We start from the raw sequence: 18,272 nt of genomic DNA on the forward strand, positions 1-18,272 counted from the left end.
TACTGAGTCATACTGGGTGTCACTTTATTTCCTATTTTCATGAATTTCCTTATCGGTAAAATGGCATCTACATCTCAAGTGTGTTGTGAGGATAAAGTAAGATATTTGTGAAGTACTTTGCAAGCCTTTCTCTCTTGGAAGGACATTCTATTCTACTATCATAGATAATGATACATATTTATATATTAGTAACATGTAACACAGTAACATAGATGTCACATATATATTATTATTAAAGATACATTTGAACGTTCTGGTCATGTATACTTATTGTGTATCTAATTTATATTTTAATATATTTAACATCTACTGGTCATCCTGCCATCTAGGGGAGGAGTGGGGGGGTAAGAGGTGAAAAATTGGAACAAGAGGTTTGGCAATTGTTAATGCTGTAAAGTTACCCATGTATATATCCTGTAAATAAAAGGCTATTAAATTAAAAAAAAAAAAAAAGATATATTTGGAAAAAACTCTTGTCAAAGGTGCACTTAATTTACATGATAAAAACATGGTTTCGAGAAAAATTAAAAATTGGTCCAGATCTCCTAAATCCAAAACTCAAATTTAGCAGCAAAAGGCTACCCTGCATATCGGATTTTGGGTTTTTTTTAAAGATGCAAAGTGTATTGTATATGCAAATTAATTTAAATATTTCACTCAAGCCTAGTTAACCCGTCCACCCCAGAGTGCCGAGAAAGCAGGCGCCACGAGGCCCCGCCCATTTCTGACAGCGTATGCGTCTTTCAGCGGCGCGTGCGTACAGGCGGCGGCGGCGGCGGAGGAGGAGGAGCCGGAGCCAGAGCCGGAGCGGGAGTCTCGCCCTGGTTGGCCGCCGGAGCCCAAACGTTCTGCGGTTATTACGTCGCTTTTGTGCTCCGCCCCCTACTTGGCCTTCCTTCTCTTTGCTCCGTCTGCTTCGCGGCCCGCTCCCGGCTCCGGACCCCGCCCTCCCGGCTTTTCTCCTGAAAGCCTCTTCCCCGCCCCCAGCCCAGTGCTGCTCAGCTGGGGCGGTGACGCGGCCGCCTCCGCCACCTTCCATTCTCTGAATCCTGCGACTAGTTCCCTTTCCCCTCCCCCTCACGCTCTTGCCCCTCCCCCTCCTCCCCGCAGCTCCTGCCTGCGCCAGGCGGACGGACAAGGGCACTCGAAACCTGGGCTGCGGACCCCGCGGAGGTGGCGGCGGGCGGACGGGCAGGCAGGCGGGCAGCCTGGACCAGCCGACATCTGGCCCGAGGGCGCCGCGCCTGCTCTTTGCTTCGTTGCTCCAGGGTGAGTTGTCTCTGCCGGGAAGGGAAATCCGAGATGACGGGGACCGGGGGGAGGGGAGCTTTGTGTCCCTTAACCGCCCCAGGAGCAGCCGGAGGCGGCTTCGTCTCCTCCTCGCCTTCCTTGCTTGTCAGGGGGGTAGTCTCCTGGGCTGCTGCCTGCACGGCCGAGGAAGGCCTGTCCCCCGGGCGCCGGATGCATAGTTCCCCCGAGAAAGGGAGGCAGGTGGGTGGGAGAACTTGGTTCTGGGCTCCTCCTCGGGCTCTGTCTCAGCTGTCACTAGGTGGGATGGGTGGGGGGACGCGCAGCCCGAGGCTGCGGAGCTGCGGGGCCGGGAGCTTCGGAATGGACTCGGAGACGCGGTTCTCTCGGAGGGAGCAGGAGAGCCGGGGCATAGGAGGAAGAGGCGTCCGGGGCAAAATGTCACACACACACACACACACACACACACACACACACACACACACACAGATGTGAGCAAGACCTGGGAACCAAAGCACTGTACAAAACCGAGGACTACAACGCTGGAGGGGGGAGACAAAAAAGAGTTCTGAAATCAAGCTTCTATTAAGCGTCTGTTGTGTGCCAGGTTCCAGCTCCGGAGATAGCGAGAAAGGCACAACAAAATACCAAAAAGCGGTTCTATTACAGATCTCGCTATCTAATATAGAGTCTGAGGTTTGAACTAAACTAGCCATTCGGGCTTCTCAGACTCCTCCAAGTCGAATGCGAGAAACCGAAAGCTGCTGCTTGCTTTCTGTGTAAGAAGTTGTTGGAGAAGCCTTTTCGTCTCCTTTAGCACCACGCTTACCTATTCCCCCCATCTCCGTTGACCTGATTAATGCGTTTTAGATCCTGCTTCAGTTTTAGTCTATGGTTGCAAGCAGTTTGATTTAACTGTACAGAGGATTTCCTGAGGAAGCCTTGTAATGGTAGGAGGAAACTGTCAATATCTCACTTATGTTTCAGTCTTGCAAACTTTTTTATTATCTTAGTGTCTCGATAAAATCACTTCCTGTTTTTTGAGACTCTGAAGGGGGGGGGGGAAACATAATCTTGTTTTTTTTGGAATTCGAGATATGAATGGGTACAGTTGGACTATCCTTCACAGGGTGGCTGCCATGTCTGAAACAGGAAGAAAAACTTGTGAAGAGAGGAATATCAAGTGGAAATATGTTACGGAATTAGAAGTTGGGGACAAGATTAATAGAAAGTGCAAGGATTTCAGGGAAGCCGGTTTAAAGGTCCTTTTGGAAAATTTGATGTGATTTTGTTTAGTCTTGAGCTATATCTGAGTTTAAGAACCAATGCCTAAGGTTAAAAGCCTTTGGTTCTTCTACTTGAGGGTAATTGTCTTTATACATTTAATAATCCTTTATTTTCCCTTCTCTGCATATTCGGATCCAAAAAGATTTTAAAGTACCCTGAGACTTTTAGGACACCTTGTATATGTGTATATGGAAAACTTCCATCTAATACATAATGCATAAATGCTCATCTATCTGTTCTAGAAATTCCATTTCCCACCACAGGCCACGGTCTGGTTGAGAAAATTTCAAATGAACTTTTGGATCTCTGTTATAGAGTTCCAAAGTGTTGCAGAACTGAAGAATTACTTTTATCACTCAAGTAAAAGAGGCTTTAGGTCTAACATGAAGCTTTTTCAGATTTCCTAGTTCCTCCTCTTGTATCCTCTTATATATCTTTAGTATGTTTCTTTATGTGTACTTTGCATTTTGTCTCACCATATACAATGTAAATTTCTTGATGATGGGGAACTCTTTCACTTCTGTGTATGTCCCAGTGTTCAGCCTATTAATAAGGACTTGATAAGTGTTTGATAGGAATTGAAAAAATTGCCCCCTAGCACCATCTGCAACTTTTTAGTAATACTTCTGATACTTTGCTTTGCTGCTTGCAATTAGGCAGAGAACTCAATAAACAGCTTTCAAGTGACTCATAAAAACAAATAATCCTTAAACAATTTATCTAGTTTGTAAGTTTTCATATTGGGCACAATTGTTCAAAAAAGCCCAGTTACCATCTGGACTTCACAGTTGAGGTCTTGGCTTCTCAGTGCCTTATTTGGAGTTGATGAATAGTGAGAAAGAGCTGGATGGAATGAAGTTCATATTGAGGAGAAAAGGAGGAATAAAATTATTCAGCATGCAGGCCAACCATACTAAAGTTTTAATGCCTTCTTTCTATTTCCTGGTGGCTTCTTAGGCTAATACATTTTCTGGCAGAAATATCTCCCTTTTATAGCAGTTTTTAGGGCTTCTTGTGATGCCCCCTAGCACCATCTGCAACTTTTTAGTAATACTTCTGATACTTTGCTTTGCTGCTTGCAATTAGGCAGAGAACTCAATAAACAGCTTTCAAGTGACTCATAAAAACAAATAATCCTTAAACAATTTATCTAGTTTGTAAGTTTTCATATTGGGCACAATTGTTCAAAAAAGCCCAGTTACCATCTGGACTTCACAGTTGAGGTCTTGGCTTCTCAGTGCCTTATTTGGAGTTGATGAATAGTGAGAAAGAGCTGGATGGAATGAAGTTCATATTGAGGAGAAAAGGAGGAATAAAATTATTCAGCATGCAGGCCAACCATACTAAAGTTTTAATGCCTTCTTTCTATTTCCTGGTGGCTTCTTAGGCTAATACATTTTCTGGCAGAAATATCTCCCTTTTATAGCAGTTTTTAGGGCTTCTTGTGATGCACAGCTTTTTTTTTTGGAGTTCAGGATGATGTTTCTAGGAAAGAATTTCATTCAGGGTTCCTTAGAGTTAAGGATAATCTTTTCTGGTTCTAGGTGCCTTGTCATTCTACCTGTCTTTCACATTCACTCTCTCAAGAAAACAAAATAAAACACTTTTTGGCTGCTTCCTTGAAACTTCTTCCCTTCTCCTGGCCACTTGCTTCTCAGGACTATAAGACTATCTGGTCCATCAATCTGCAGATCACATCTTCTTGTCAACTCACAGAAGAACATTGTTTTCTTTAAATACTGTTCACATGTTAGTTTCCTCATTCTGGTGACAGAATTGGAAAAGAAGGAAGGTAGTCTCAGAAACTAAATTACTTGGGGCAATGAAGAAGGCCCAAAGAAAGACAGTTTCATTTTCCTCTCCAGTTCTTCCACAAGCACAGGAGAATCCACTGAACAGCTGCTGACTGGATAGTCATACCTCACTTGTAGCCTTAAATATCTGCAGGTTTATTAGTATCCAGTGAAATCATTTTCCTTGGCTTATTTGCATTTTTTTTTTTTTTTTTGAGATTCTCATTAGCCCCAGACTTGCAATTAGTTTTTTTTTTTTTTAACTATTATTACTAAAGCTTTTTATTTACAAAACATATGCTTGGTTAATTTTTCAACATTGACTCTTGGCAAAACTTTCTGTTCCAAATTTTTCCCTTCCCTACCCCCTCCCCTAGATGGCAGGTAGTCTAATACATGTTAAATATGTTAAAATATATGTTTTTAATCTTTTTTGGGGGGGGAACTGGGGCATTTGGGGTTAAGTGACTTGCCCAAGGTCACACAGTTAGGAAGTGTTAAGTGTCTGAGACCATATTTGAACTTAGGTCTTCCTGGCTTCAAGGCTGGTGCTCTATTCACTGTGCCACCTAGCTGCCTCTAAAATGTATGTTAAATCCAACATATGTATACATATTCATACAGTTATCTTACTGCACAAGAAAAATTGGATTTAGAAAGAAAAAAAACTTGAGCAGAAAAACAAAATGCAAGTAAACATCAACAGAAAGCATGAAAATGCTGTGTTGGGGTCCACACTCAATTCCCATAGGCCTCTCTCTGTGTGTATATGGCTTTTTTCATCATTGAACAATTGGAACTGGTTTGAATCCTCTCATTGTGGAAGAGAGCCATGTCCATCAGACTTGATTATCGTATAGTCTTATTGTTGCCATGTATAATGATCTCCTGGTTCTGCTCATTTCACTTAGCATCAGTTCATGTAAGTCTCTCCAGGCCTTTCTGAAATCATCTTGTTGGTTGTTTCTTACAGAACAATAATATTCCATAACATTCATATACCATAATTTATCAGCTATTCTCCAATTGATGGGCATCCATTCAGTTTCCAGCTTCTACCCAACTACAAAAAGGGCTGCCACGAACATTGTTTGCAATTAGATTTTAAGATTTTTATTATTTTTATTGTCAAAGGAAATTGTTTATTAGTAATAGTGATATTAGTATTGGATGTATCTTTCTGCTGGTATAGCTATAATTTTAATTATTGAACAGCATAGTATAAACAGAGAGGCAACTTAGAAAAAGAAAAGCAGTGCCTTGGATGCAGGAGGCTGGGGAGAGAGATGGTATGGCATCCTGCCTTATGACCTCAAGTGAATCATTTGCTCTTACAGTGTTCTAGGCAGTTCCCTAAGATTCTTAATTTCAGAAGAGTTGCTGATATAAATTGATAGATAATTTCCATATTTAAATATATCCACTCAAGGCATCACAGATTTGGACCCACTTCACGGGTCCAAAAAAAAAAAAAAAGATCATGCAGTGTTCTATCATTAGGAAGTAGGTAATAGAGAGGTGATGTTAGGGAAGAAAAAATTGTTCTTTTTTACTTTGAAAGGCCTTGTCAATATTAGTCTGATAATCTACACATTTTAGTACTATTTATAGGAACCAAAGTTCATTCACTCACAGTCAGGATGAAGACAGATATATACATAATAGTGGGAAATCTTTTTCTGCTAGTGTCCCATGGGATGTTGGCCAGTAAGTTCACTCTGTTCCACTTCAGTAGTGGTCCTGAGCATGATTCTAGCATCAAATGGAGAGGGTGGGGGAGGAGAGGTTGCTACTCTATGACATTTGTTGTACTTCATTGAGTTTGTGGTGACCCACCAGCTTATTTCATATAGATCTCAAAGCTTTTGCTTCCAGAAATTAAGACTCCCATTACTACCACTCTGGCCATGGTTCAAGCCAGCAATCCATTGTTTCACTAGTTGGTTTCTGACTCATCCAGCATCTGTGTGTATGGCATGCATATGTGGGATGGGGAGGGTGGGGATGGAGGAGTGTGTAAACTATAATTTTAATCTGAAAAATTTGAGGATTCAGAGAAAATAGTATCATTTGAAAATCTTGGGTTTTAGGAAACTTGGTACCATCACATATCTTCATTATAATTAATTCTGTTTTGTTTTTCCTTCCTAATTTGATAGAACTGCAAATTTATTTTTCCTAAGAGTTAAAAGTCTATATAGTTTAGTAGCCCTTACTGGGAGAGGATGGAATGTGTCTTAAAATCACCAAGCCATTGGTAGCTCTGTCACCAAAACTAGACTTTGCTCTACTTGAATCGCTGTTGTAATACATGCCATATTGGGTACAAGGCTGCAGCATATGAGCTAGAGAAAGGTTTATTTCAGCTTCAAGGAAGTACTGCAAGAATAGCTAGAACTGTCAGATCTGACATTTGGAAGCTACCTATTATCTGCTGTTTTGTTATAATAGGTTTTCCTCCATCCTTCAAAGAACACAAACTAAATATGAAAGTATCAGACAGTAGTCAGCCAAGATCTCATTCTACATTCAGTAAATGGGATGGTACTGAACAAAATTTTCTCAGACAGAAACAGATATATCCTATGTTGTTAGATACTAAAATCCTTCAGCAATAGAATTTTAAACTCTTTTCATTTTGTAATTTGGGCAGAACTTTGTTATTTGATGTGTGAGATGGGTAATCACCTTGCAGCTTGTGAGGTACGTAATAGGCTCTCAATATGTTTGCAGTCGTCAAAAATGCTGATTGGCAACCCCTACAGTAAAAGAGGATCTGCTGTGGTACAAAAATGAGTCAAGAATTTTTTCCCCTATCATCCAGCTCATGAAAACTGGACCTAAGAGTCTTAGGTCAAAAAAAGCGTGTTTTTACTACTGTGAATTTATCAAATTCAACTTATTTATCTAGTCGGTGGCAGATGAAGGACCCAGATATCTCCTGACTCCTATGTAATCTAGTATGTTTCCTTTCCATCTTATATATCTTGTCATTACTATACCTCTGTCTAAGTACTGTTACCTGATTTTTTGTTAAATATTTAACATGGAAACTCAAATATGAATATTAATAATGTCATTTATAAAGAAACATTTAGCATGAATTAAAGCCTACTTAATAAAAAACTCCCTATGTTCAGGAGAGTAAATTAAACTTTACAATCTCTTGAAGAATTTTCTTTATAAAAGTCAGTGGATGTGTTTTGTGCTTAGTTATATTAGAGTGTTCTTCTACCAGATGGAACTCAAAATGAGGGATTAAGTCAAAGTTTCACCAGTTCTGAATTGGGAATATTAATTTGTACCCTTAAAAGCCCTTATAAAAAAGTAACTGGCTAACATATGCCACATATTACAGGTGAAGCCTCCTTTAACCCTAGTTTACAAAGGTTATTTTAACCATCTAAAATAGCAGATGATGATATATTACTCATCTTAGTTCCTATGATGACTCTATCTTTGAGAGATTTGTTCCCATCTGGGAGATTAGAGGCCTCACTCTGCCACCAACTCATTTATGACTTTGAGTAAATTAATAAACTCCTCTGGGCTTCATTTTCTTTACCTATAAAATAAAAGTTCTGGCTTAGATGATCTCTAAAATACTTTCCAACTCTAATATTCTATTCTAAATAACTGCGGCACTGAACAGTGAGCATTTTTTCACTATTCCTCTCTATTTATCTTTGATATAATTTGAACTCATATCCACAGCATGGCCATTGACAGCAAATAGTAATTCTTTCCTTTTCTGGAATATAGATTATATTTATATATAAATACATAGAATATATTTATTTAGGTATAACTTAGGTATAATAGGTATATATTAGGCATAATATATTTAGGTATAATATATATTTATAGGTATATTTAATGGCTCTGAGAATGAAATACAGTGTTTTTCTATGCTGTCGTTTAGAGAGCATACCCCTTGACTGAGCAAATTAGACTGGCAACTTTAAATTACTTTTCATGTTCTATATCCTGCAGTTTGTTCCCATCAATTCTTATGGGAAGTCCTTCTAGTTACTGAGGCAAAGAGGAGGAAAATTATGATAATCCTCATTTCTGAGTTATGTTGCTTGCTATTTGGGAGTTTAAGAGGATCTGAGTTAGAATCATCAAATCATCAGTTGAGTTTTAAAACATGTTGTCCAACCCACTCGTTTTTATGAGGAGAAGAAATTCCACCTTCAAATCCCACCAATCCCTCAAATCTAGGAGCAAAGCAAAAAGTCTTATCTGTTCATTTGGTGCTATGGCTCATAGCCTAAAAAAATCTAAGTATTCAGAAAGATATAACTTACTACTGTATTTGAAGAATCTTTTCTTTCTCTCTCTGGTATATAGCATTGTTTCTAATTACATGTAAAGATAGTTTAAAACATTCTTTTTTTTTTTTTTTAATAAGATTGAGTTTCAAGTTTTTTTCTTCTCCCTCTCATCACCCCTCTCCAAGATTGTAAGCTGATATAGGTTATGTATGTGTGGTCATGTAAACATATTTCCACATTAGTCATGTTGTAAAACAAGAACCAGAATAAAAGAGAAAAGCCACATAATCAAAAATGTGAAAATAGCATACTTTAATCTGCATTTAAACTCCATAGTTCTTTCTCTGAATGTAGATCTTGTTTTACTTTCAAACAAGATAGAAGACAGAATTTACTACCGGAGTCTTGACATTTGATGTGTCATATAGAATCATAGACTATTAGCATAGAAAGTAATCTTAGAAATCACATATTCCCCCCATTTTTAACTTTCCGAAAGCATTAATGAGAGATAGCACTGTATAATGATTGTAGAGATGAACTTGGATACTGAAAGACCTGGGTTCCAAGTCCACATAAATTGTACTATCCATTAGTAAATCATTTGATCTCTCTGTGTGTTCCAGGCAATTCTCTAAAACTGTAAATTAACATAACTCTTCTAACATGCTCTCTACTACCTTTTCCAGCCTTCTCATAAAGTACTTCCTTCTTTATATTCTGATCCGTTGATACTGGCTTTCTTGCTCTTTGAACACCTCACTCTGTCTTTTCACTAGCTAGATCCTCTTTGCTGGAATCTCTTTTTTCATCCTCTTCCTTGCTTCTCAGTTTCCTTCAGATCTCAATCAACTGAGAGCTGTCTTCATCAGTGTTAATGCCTTTCCTCTGAGATTACTTCCATTTTTCATTTGTTTGCATGTACATTTTAATGAATGGACTGTTCACCTAATTCTATATCTCCAGCACTTAGCATAGTGTCAGGCACAGAGTATATGCTTAATAAATAATTGTTGACTGAATGAAATATGCTTTGGTGAAGAGAATTTCCATGAGTAAATTCCCTTTACTGAATAAACCACAGTCTTAGATGCCTTCTTAATGTCTTTCAACCCCTCAAATTCCTCTGATGCTAATAGTAATTAGCATTAGTAATACTTAATAGATGCTAACAAATTTTTGTTCTCAAGGTCACACACTTAGTGACAGAAGCTAAGTCTTAACGATTCCTAATTCACTAGACCACGGTGCCTTTGTAAGAATTTTACTGTTGGAAAATATGATTATACCAAAACAAAGACTTCATATTCTGCTCTACATGTCAATGTGGATGCCAAAAGTGAAAGTACAAAATGAGCCATACTAAAAGAACAGGTAGGTCTTCAGGAAGCAAACCTCCGAAGAATTGATTTTTGTTTAGGTTGAGTCATTTTTGTGTTGTTTTCTTTCTTACTATATATATATGAGATGCTTCTGAGTTAAGGTCCCTATAGTACATGATTTACTTCCATCCTTAATCTGTTGCTGTGCTACCAATAAATTTAATCATTAGTGCTTTATGGAAGGCTTTATAGGTGTGTGTGTGTGACATTTCAAGGCATAGGAATTGAATCCTCTTATTTTTATTCTTATTCTATTTTTATAGAATTTTATAGATTTCATATTTATAGAATTTTATAGATATTTTTATAGATTTCAAATTTCAAAGGTTTATTTTGTATTTTGGAAAATATAGTTGCTAATAAGAAGGGTGATGAAGAACTTTATATGTATCTCTAACCAGACTCCAGGACATAGCTTTCATGTTCAATTGTTAAATATCTGTACACTATTTTTTAACCAGGGAGGAAGGAGGTGCAGATAAGTTAAATGAATTGTCCAAGATGATATAGAGACTGGGGTTGAACTCAGACCCTCTGATTCCCTGTCTTCACAAGCTAAGAGTTCACATTATATAATGTGGTATAATGAAAACAATCCTTAATTTGGAGGCAAAGAACCCAGATTTAAATTCAGACAGGACATTACATAAACATGTGACTGTCTCTCATTGGACCTAATTTTGCTCATCTGTAAACTGAACTAGATGACTTAAAAAATCCCTTCTAGTTCTGAATCAAGAAGAGAAAGGATAGTGGAAAAGACAAGAGAAGAAAGATGGACTAATTCAACAAATTCAACAAAATTGCAAATATCTGAGAACCCAAACCATAATTTCTTTTCAGGAGATGCTACTGTTTCAGTTGACATGTTATTGACATTTTTATAGTATTAATGTGTTACACATTGTCCATTCAGCTGCTAACAACATCTTTATGTTTTATCTGCATCAAGGGAGAAGCTCAGCTCCTTCAAGTTTGTTTTATACACTATTTTACATACGTGGAATCCTAAGACCAGGCAATCAGTATTTTGTAACAGTGATTTACCTATTCTCTCTCTCTCTCTCTCTCTTTTGCTGAGACAATTGGGGTTAAGTGACTTGCCCAGGGTCACACAACTAGGAAGTGTTAAGATCAGGGTCTAAGATCAGATTTGAACTCAGGTCCTCCTGACTTCAGGGCTGGTGCTCTATCCACTATACCAGCTAACTGCCCCTACCCATTCTCTTTTTCTCACTTTTAAGTCCCCCTTCAAAAATCATAGTCTTTGAGAGAATATAATCCTGTTGGGCTGTGATGCCACAAAGTATTGGGAAATGTATACCTTAAGGATAAATAATCCATGAGGAAAATGAGAAGAGTAGGAATAGAGAAATAATATAAGAATATGGCTTTAAATCTCTACTTCCCAATGGCAAATCAACACTTTTTGTCACTGTAACTTTGACCCATAAAAGCTCATTTTATATTTTGAAAAATATGGTTATAGTTTAGTTATTTTTTCCTGACTCTGTATCTCCAAGAGGATTGGAAAAACAGTCCTGGTTTGTGTGATGGTTGTTGTAGTGAAATAATACTCTAAAAATTTAGCTAGCCGTTACCAGGTAGGGAAAATATGAAATATGAAAATTGTCCTAAGGCATCTCTCTTGCTCTTGCTGTGAGCAAGTGGAATAAATGATCTGAAAAGAATTAGAAAAATCTTTTTAATCTTTTTAATCTCACTCTGAAGATGGACAAATTAGTAATGTTACCTGCCCCTGATATGTCCTTTTATGATAAATGCTTTAAAAACAGTTTTTCTATTTTGGATGCCTGGGATTTGGATGCCTTGGATCCAAGATTGAAAGAATCCCCCTTTCCAAGCTCCAATTTTGGAAGACATGTGGATTTTATTATCCTGTCTCTGAAATTAATGTAGCATTGTCTCTGCCAGTCATCTGACACTTGTTCTATTCTACTTGGTTTTGTCAATTATCTGCTTATGTATATGCATATGTTTAGTTATGATGGAATTGCTGTGGCCATATATTTTCAGCTAGATTGTTACTTATGTGCCCTGGTTTCCCTTTCCTTCAGCCTAGTTCCATCCATATAGTTGGCACTTAATTAATGTTATTAATAAATCTCTTAATATTGATGTTTGGGAATGAACCTGGCATGGCATGTTTATGGGAATAAAAAAGGCCTTGTTGGAATACAGCATTTCTGTTGGACAAGTAATGGGAAGTGAAATTGGATAAGCAAAGCCAAACCATATTGCAAAAAATCTTAAGTGGTAGGCTGACATTTAAACTTTATTTTTAAGACATTGGGAAGTCAAGGGAGATTGAGTATGGGAAGTTGTTGGAATTTTTACAAAGTGTTAAGACATTGGAGTTGATTTAATCTTAGAATTATTTTGGGCCAGAACTTGAACTAGGTACTAAGTACAACTGATAGAAACAATGCTTGTTTTCACACCTTTAGAGAGCTCATAAGTATCTAAGTACTCAATGGAGTTCTCACATGTAGGGCTTAGTCCGAATTCACACCTCCCTTGAAGTTCTTAGAGCCAGAGAGCACTCTGGAAGATAACCCAGAATCCCTCTCCCTCAAGAAGGTGGAGTTAACCTTTGGGAGATCACGTAAATATAGGGAGCTTTTGAAGCTTGAACTTACTTCTTCTGGTGGAACTGACTGGAAGTACAGAGAGATTCATTGCATCTTCCAACTTGGTGCTGGCTGGAGGCTGAAGAAAGCAGAGGCAGAAGCCAAGGACAAAGCTGCAAGATCTCTTAGAGCCAGGCAGAGAGATAGGCCTCAACTAACTGGGCTAATTTGGAGGGAGAAATAAACGTTTGCATTTTTACCAGCTGGCTGCGATTTTGGAGTAATTATTTATTACTGAAACTAAGGCTGCCTCCAGAAAACCTCCACAGGAAGTGACATAGTAAAATTTGTTTTTGCAGTTTTTAGATTAGACTGGAGGGAAATGAAACTAATTAGTCCTGGAATGAAATTGGTATTATGATTATTGGCTTAGATTTCACAGTCAATATGTCTAAATTTGTAGAAAGGAAGTGCCTTAGACAGATCAAAAGTATATAATCCTGTTATATATATGTAATCCAGTATATAATCTGACTAATGTCAGAGAGACAGATTTAACTCAGTTCTGTAAATACTTATTAAGCTCTAATTCTGTTATGCTAGTAAAATAGAAAGATTAGCATAGGTTTGAGAATAACACTGGTGGATATGCCCAGGTAGTGTCTCTGTATTTTTAGTATTTTGTGTATCATTTTAAATGTAAAATATACTTCTTTTTAAGACATCAAGGTAATTTCTTTAGTAAAATAATAAATAATAAATGTTCTTCTTAAAGAAAAATAGAAAATAAGTAGGGAGAAATGGCATACTGATGGGTACCAAAACTATACCTAACTACAAAAACTATTCTCCCAACATTAAAATTACATTCTCTCTTTGTCAGTTTCCCTTGCAAGGTGAAGACCTTGTTCAGTGTGATCATGACAGGAGGATGTGGACAGTATTGTTAAGTTCTCTTCCCTTTTCCTCTTCCCCCCCCCCCCCCTTCTCTTTTCTCTCTCCTCTCCCACTCCCCACCCTTGCCTCCATGCTTTTCTTTTGCAGGAAAGCACTATGAATACAGGTGAATGAAGGATTAATTTTTCATTTGGATTTAGTTTTTGTTTTATGTGTATATTACTGTTCATTTTTCCAGATTTCATTACAATAACAAGTCACAGAACTTGTGATAGGCTTATTTAAAACCAATAGCTTATTTATATTTATTATATCATTGCTTCAGAGTTAATCTTGTCAAATTTGTTGGAATTAATGTCAAATTAATTGGAATCAGAAACAGAGGAGACAATCTACCTTTTTCAATCTCAGCCATATGTTGTCTCCTCTACCTCTATTTGACCAAATCCCACAATACCATTGGCAATGGGTCTCTCAGGATTTATTTGTGAATAGCACAATGGCTTCTTCCTTTAAGTGTTCTTAGTATCTGTCAGACATATCTTCTAGATGATTTTAAAAGTTACCAAAAAAACCTTTTAAACATTTAAAGAACCACCTCAGTGAGAACTTGAGACTCAGAGTGGATCAGAGTACTTTGGGGTCATTCTTTTGTGATATAGGTACATATATCCTTTAGCACCATTGTGCTGGATACCCATGTATTCAATGTATCATTTGATACATTGAATTTTCAATTAAAAGCCTTTCAATTAAAAGTTTCTGTTAAAACTGGTTTTCTGGATTTATTTTTGGCTTAAATTATAGAAATATAAATTATGTTTAAATTATAGGAAAGAAGATCATGGAAATATTTTTCTGAAAAAAAGTGAAAAAATAGGAAAGAATAGTGGATTGGACATCTTGGTACCCGAGCACTGCCACTAATAAGTCTTTTCCTGTTTATTTCATTTGCAAAATGAAATAAATGAAATTAATGAATAGCAATAGTGAATCTAATACTCTAAATCTAATCTAATCTAAAATAATCTAAGCTAAGCTAAACTAAGCTAAATCTAATCTAATCTAAGCAATAAAGAATCTAATACTCTAAAAGAATCATAAATCATTAAAATTCAGTCTACAGTGCGGGACAATGAAGTCCCTTCATTGTATTAAACTTTCTAGGAAGTGCTATATAGCACTTGTTAGCAAGTTATTATAGCAAGGTTGTTTGACTTCTAAGGTAATATATCAGCTTAAATTAAAAGTGCTAACTTTGAGAATCTGGGGGGTAGAATAATTAAATATTCCATTAAATTATTAAAGCAATTAAAATAAAGTTAAAATTCTTGGTTTATTTAAGACCTAATCAACTTTTCAGAAGAGAGAAGGCCTTGAGTATTTCTTTTTCTGGAAAAGTAACTTTGACCATTTTTGTGTTTTTTAAAATAGATATTACTGAGTGGAACCCATTTTCTGTTTCTTATCAGCTTAGAACCAGATGGTGTTTCTGGTAAAACTAGCTAACACATGTTCATACAAAATTAATTTTGTATGAGCAAAATTTTGGGTTTTAATTGAATTTAATTGAAGTTTTCAACTGAGGTCAGTGGACACTTCATGCCTGTTAGAGTCTCGGGTCTCTCTTTATATAATTTCCTCTATTGCAGATGTCTTTCAGACATCTTGAATTAGATATTTCTCAGTCTCAAACTCAGTGTATCCAACATCATCTTCAGATCCTTATCACATCTTGCCTTGACTCTTTAAAAATATATGTGTGTATGTGAGGTGTGTATAAAAATACACAATATGTGTATTTTTACAATACAATATGTGTGTATGTGAGGTGTTATATATATTGCCAAGAAAACTGCAGATGAAATTATGAAATCATGACTGAACAACATTTATTTATACGTATTATATGTACTATTTTTACCTTTTGTTGTATCTACAGTGTTCAGCACATCATAAATGATGAATAAATTTTTTCAGCATGCCTACTGAGAAAAGTAGAAGAGGAAGAGAAAAGTATTTGATACAAATTATTATGACAGTAATTCCATTTTCAAAAAGCGAAGAGACTTTGGGCTTATTTTTGGGTCCCATTTCCTTAAAAGATGTTCTAAAAGTTCATCTAAAAGATGTTCCTAAAAGTTCCTTAACTCTTCCCCATATTTAGCTTGTAACAAATACTACCCAGCAGGAAGCCTTTTAATCTACAGGTAATTTTAGATTGACCTTCACTTTATTGGAAGGAGAAGTTGCCTTCCATTAGAATAAACTATTGAACTCTCTTTAAAATACTGCAAATTCAAATTCCCTCTTTGACAAAGAGGGACTGTTATATTGTATATATTGTATTATATTGTATATATTGAAGCCTGCTGCTTCAGAGGTTGTGCTAGGACATTTCACTGTGACCTTTGATTGCTTCCACAATCCCATTTGCAATTTCCTTAATTTAAATACACCTTTTCTAGAAAGGGTAGGCATTCAGCATTAGTTTGTAGCCAAGGATAAAGGTTCAGTTAGAGTCAGGATAATGAAATTAACCTGTCCTTCACTTTTTTAGGTGTTCACTTTTAGGTGTCCTGAAATCCTAATTGATTTTGCCCCACCTAATTGTGGGATTATTTTAAAGCCTAACAAATCGAGCTGTTGATTCTGTGATTCCCTTAGGTAGTGATAGGGAGCAAATGGAGGAAGATTTTAACTTGCTTGTCAAAAAGTTGGAATAGTGCGTGACATTTTCTGTTGTTTGCTATATTAAAAAACCATAAATAAAATAATAATAATAAAAACATAATAAAAATGGGGTGAGGTGTCCCCATCTAATAACACTGACATGCTACCATATGTTCTGTAAGAACATATGTCTTACTTGTAATAAAATGAAATTCACATCCAGGGGAAACAGATGTTTTCACATTTTCATTGTGGTTTACATTTTTGTAGCACTTTAAAGTTTATGTGGCACTTTCCTCACCTATCTCTCTCTAGTAGATATGATATTATGCCCTATTTACGTGTAGATATGAAAAGCTTTAAGGAGGTTAGTGTGAAAGAAAAAAATTTCATTCCACATTTTAGAAAAATATGCAGAGACAATTTATTAATTATAATTGTAAACGTTCTGTTTTTAGAAAGGGAAAAATTACAAAGGGACAGAATATATAGATATAAGTCATTTCTCCCTATAATTTGAGGCCAGAGACAAAATTTATAGTTTAGGTTTAATGGTTTAGGTTCAGCAAACAGAAAATTAATCATAACTTTTGGTGAATCATGATTTACTAAAATCATTCTTTAATTACTCTCTCCAAGAATAATTCTTTAAGCCTAGTCAAAAGATAATTCTTCTTTTAAAAAGATGTCTTCTTTTAAATTCTGAACAAAACATATAAAAAGATAAAAAGATAAAAGAAAAAAAGATAGTGAATATGAAGTTGAATCTTCATTTGATACAACTTTACTTTTTAAAAAGAATGTAAAATGTATTCGACATTACTACGTTTATATATGCTTCCTTCTGAACCTTTGTTCCCTTCAAAGTTTTTTAAAAAATGTCACTGCCCTTCCTTTTTTTGTTTCACTATTGCTAACTTAGCCCAATAGCTTCAATTAAAAGTTGAAAGAAGCCTTAAGTAAGCATCATTAAGCAAAAAAGAATCTTTATAGTGGCATGAATGTCATTTGGTACACCTTGTTTCCTTTGCCTCTCAGGATATGGTTACTAACATTCTTCATTTATCTTCCGGAGACATAAATGACAAAGAAAAAATGACTTAAAGAAAAAATGTTCTGAATTCTTATGTCGTTGCCTTGAATAAATTGTTTTCCACTTTCGTTAAAATTAGTTTGAACTATTGAGGAGTCTCTGAAATAATTGCTTTTATCATCTTACAAATGGTACGTTTTATTCACATGTCATATTTTGTTCAGCTCTTTAACCCTTCTTGTTCAGATAAAGAACATGCATGTTCTCCTTCCCCTTCTTCCTGCATTTTTCCTGTCTTTTTCCTTCAGGGAATGAAAAAACATTTTAGTTATGAAAAACGGCTAAATTCTGCTTCCTTCTTCCGCCTTTCGTCACGAATGTACTTTTATTTTCTCTTTTCTCTGCTCAGAATGGAACCAATTCACTTTTTCTCTTTTTATTCCCTCACTACTCTTTAAAGACAGTGTGATTCTGAAGGTTACAATATTAGCACTACATCATTATATTCTTATTATATTCTTTGGAGTTGTTGTATGTTTGTATTTCAGAGTTCCTGTTTAACTTTAACTTTGAACTTTTCATGATGACTTTCATGATGACAAGTCTGATTTAAGGCTTTGTGTCAAGACCATGGTCCAAGACCATGAATTCATGGAATTTTGGGTTTGATTTCACTCTGCGTCACTTAGGTTTCTGTACTGACATCTAAACTCCCTAAGGAAGTTGGACTCTTGGATTTTTGAAGTTCAGAGCACTTTTTCGGGCTTTCTATGGGATCTTTTTATTGAATGCTAGGCACCCCAGGCCCCTAGATGCCTGTCTGCCCCTTCCAAAATCACTCATTATTGACACAACCTCTCTCATATTCAGAATACTCATACTCAGGCCTTGTTTGCCTTTTAAGGTGTCGGCTTTGCTGGTTGCTAGCTTCTTTCATTAACTTATATATAACACTTTCTGCACTTCTGGAATAGAAGTAATCACTACTGTAGCTTTTCAGCAAATTTCTTAATAGCTTAATTTTTTTTAAAAAAAGAGATATGTGTGTATATATATATATACATATATACACATATCTCTTTTATATATAT

At 36.3% G+C, this 18,272-nt stretch overlaps 1 protein-coding gene across 1 annotated transcript in view; it reads left to right on the forward strand.

Annotated features, from left to right (window-relative positions):
* Positions 1-1,193: 1,193 nt before the first annotated feature.
* The window catches only part of SUSD6 (sushi domain containing 6), a 107,095-nt gene continuing 90,016 nt past the window's right edge, over positions 1,194-18,272 (forward strand). The window contains exon 1 of the mRNA XM_031952811.1: positions 1,194-1,269. The gene's annotated coding sequence lies outside the window, so the exon portion shown is untranslated. The remainder of the gene's footprint in view (positions 1,270-18,272) is intronic.

The sequence above is a fragment of the Sarcophilus harrisii genome, chromosome 2 (assembly GCF_902635505.1).
Source record: "Sarcophilus harrisii chromosome 2, mSarHar1.11, whole genome shotgun sequence".
Taxonomy (NCBI): Eukaryota; Metazoa; Chordata; class Mammalia; order Dasyuromorphia; family Dasyuridae; genus Sarcophilus; species Sarcophilus harrisii.